This window comes from Corylus avellana, chromosome ca10 (assembly GCF_901000735.1).
Source record: "Corylus avellana chromosome ca10, CavTom2PMs-1.0".
In the NCBI taxonomy this organism is placed as follows: Eukaryota; Viridiplantae; Streptophyta; class Magnoliopsida; order Fagales; family Betulaceae; genus Corylus; species Corylus avellana.
In genome coordinates this window covers 12525314-12528827 of record NC_081550.1, presented here as the reverse complement: position 1 = coordinate 12528827, position 3514 = coordinate 12525314, and positions in this window count along the sequence as shown.

Sequence of the window (3514 nt, the reverse complement as noted above, 5' to 3'; positions counted from 1 at the left end):
CCTTTAGTTGTGTCATTATTTAATGTTTTGTGTTAGTTTTGTGTCTTTAGTATTTTGTAGGTCATTGAAGAAAAACTACATCTTTAAAGGAAAAAATGCAAAGTTTGGAAGAAAGCATACTTTGAGAAGACCTAGATGATGTGGTTAAGTTTAACCAAATCTAAGAAAGGGTTAAATCGGATTAAAGATCAGATTGGATTAAAGTTCAGATTGGATAAAATTTCGGATTGGATTCAAATTCAGATTCTGCACGTCTCAGTATTTTGACTATAGCTTTCTGCTTAAATATCGGATTGAAGTAATTCAAGCGGCATTGGAAAGCTAACTCAAGATGCTACAATTCACTATGAAATAGGATTTTCCTAATTCGGACGGTTACTATACCAAAATTTCCCTGCAATAAAAGGACACAAATTTGAACGAATCCTATTCCAATTTGAGACTTTTATTTTGACTGTGAGACAGACCTTCAAATTATCTAGGTTTAATAGGGTTTCTAGGACTTTCCTAAGCCTATAAATAGACTTATTTGCATTCAAGAAAATATACAATTCCAGATACGAGTTTTAGGATACAATTTTGGAGACAGAATGTAATCCACAGCTTTTCTTTTAGTTTAGTTTTTCTTTATGTTTAGGTTTTAGTTTCATAGTTGTGTGGAGCTAAATTCTCAACTAAGGTTGGGGATGAAGCCTCACCGATGAAGAACAACATTGCTTTATTGCAAGTTTTTATTATTCCGATTTTATTGGTTTATTATTTCAATTGTTTTACCCCTTTCAATATGTGGCATGATTTTTGGATATACTTGATGATTTAGGATAATTTCACATAATTGATTGCTTGGTTTTTAACTCATAAAAATTGGATATTCCTTGTAATTTGTTCTACGGATACATCTGGTGTTTCAATTAAATTTGGATTCCTTTTGTGATTTGGTCAATGAATGGATACATGGGATGATTTTGATTAATTCTTTGAAGCATAGTAAAATATACATAAGATTTAAATTGTAAGAAGTTCGGATTAATATTGATGAACATAGAGTATGTTGTTATGATTCGATGAGTGTGAATTCCGCATCCTTAGTACCTTTATCTATTGATTTACTTAGTTTATTTGTTTTATGTTTAGTCTTTTAATTTTCAAAACCAAATTCAAAAAACCCTTTTGAAACTAGGAAAGGGTAAAATTGGTTTAGATATAAGTTGATCTTTCAAAAATACAATTTTTTGTCGGTTCGACCTCGCACTTGCAATCCATTAAACTACAAACGATTCGTGCACTTGCGAGTTAAATAAATTTGCACAACAAGTTTTTGGCACCGTTGTTGGGGAATTGTTCAATTGTTGAAACCAAATTATTTCTAAATTAGTTTTATTCTTCTACTAGTTATAATTAGGATTTAATTTTTCTGCCATTTGTTTTGTTGTATCTGTGTTACTAAAAAAAAAAAAAAAGAAAGATTTTTCTTGTTTTTTTGTTTTGTTTTGGCTTGTTTTACAGTTCTACCACAGCACCTTCAGCACAGCCCTGCTAGTGCGATCGATCACAGCCTTGCTACGATCGAGCGCACTCGGGGCCAAGACAGCAAGCTCAAGCGCACCTGCACTCGTTAACTGCCGCATCTTCAGTCAAGTGCGATGGAGCGCACATCAACGCGATCGAGTGCACTCATAGCGAAGGCAGCAACTGTAGCAGTTCTCTAGATTTAAGCAAAAAAATATTTTTGGTCCTTTTTATTAGTTTTTCAGTTTTAGTTTTTATTTATTTCTTTAATTGTGTTAGTCATTTTTTTTATTATTTAAAATATATATAAAAAAAATTGGTTAATGTTTTATGTGGGATATCTGCATGCTAAAAAGTGAAGGGGAAGCATGAATTTTCATTTTAATGATTTTAATGCATCTCCTAGTTATAGGACACTAGCTCCTACCAACTACCCTCAAAAATTTTACCCATATGCGCCATGTTCATACTGCTCCAATCCTTATCATCATTATAGTGATTGTCCTTCATGGGGACAAGCTTATAATTTTCCATATAAGCAAATGAACACCAGTTTCTCCTGTCCAGGGTTTGATTCAAATTCCAATTATTACAACCCGGACTGGAGCAACCAATCTAATTTCTCATGGGCAGCCCAAGCTACAGGAAATTACGCTCACCAATTTGATGAAGTGCACCACTCAGACTATATGCAGTTCGATCAGCAAACTCAACCTCTTGTTTATCAGTCTACCACTCAAGGGCCACAGCCTGCATTGGAGTCATCACTGGAAGACATGATGAAAGCACTCATGCAAACTCTCAAATCAAGAGAAAAGAAAATAGAAAGTTGTCTTCAAGAAATAAAAGGTTTCACCAATCAAGCCGTACAGGAGCTGAGGAATTCCAACATGGCTAATGGCAAAGACATACAAGAACTTAAGTAGGCCATGACCAAGATAGAAGGACAGATCGGTCATCTAGTTGCTGACTTCAACAGAATAGAGAAAGAAGAGCTTCAAAGTCAGCTGATGGCTAAAAGGCACTACATGATTGATGAGAATGATTCCGAAAATTCTTATCATGAGCATGCCCAAGTCACCATCACAGTTGAAAGTGTGGAAATTGTGGACAACAAATAGGAGCAAGTTGAGCACCTTGAGCAAGTTGAGCACCATGAGAATAGTGAGCCCCCAACGGATCCTAATCTGCCCAGTGACATGGAAGTGAGTACTAAAGCTCCTGCCTGCATCACTGTCCCTCTTAAGACACATCAAGAGCCTAAAGCTTCATCGCTTGAATGTCTCAAAGAGCCATATTATGTAAAGATAATCAAGGACTTGTGCACACAAGCACACAAATCTAAGAACCACTTCCCTAAGAAGATCCTTCGAAGCAAGCAATTCTACATAAGATGGCGAGACATCCTTCCAGATGGGTATGAAGTTTTGAAGAAGGGGTGGAAGGAATTGGTTGGACATCTGCATGATCGGGAAAAGTGATGTAAAGTTTTCTCCTCCAATTTATTTTCTACACTTCACTACACAAAATTCTTTCTTTCCTTTTTCATTACATGTTGTTTTTATTTTTGTTTTTATTTCTAACAGCAATTAATCTTTTGAAGTTTTGTTTCTATGAAAATATTGCTGCTAGTTTTGATGACAGGTGTTTTGGTGTTTGAGTTTGGGGGATGCCCTGCCCCTTTTTCACACCTTGATGTTTCCTTACTTCCGGTAATGTATTTCTAAACTACACATTGAGGGCAATGTGTAATTCAAGTTTGGGGGTATGGAAAAACACTTTGTTTGTTTATTTTTGCTCTTATTTGTTTAATTTTTTTTGTCTTTTTGTGTTAAAAAATTTTTTTTTAAAAAAAAATTATGCTATTCTTTTGTCAAGTTTGAGTTAAATTGTGGCTGTAGTTTGCATTTCATTAGCTTGCTTAAAGGATTGAACATATCATTATGTCATTTGGAGTCTGAGTCCTTTGACTTATTTTTGGGTAAAAGGGATTTCACTTGTTTTG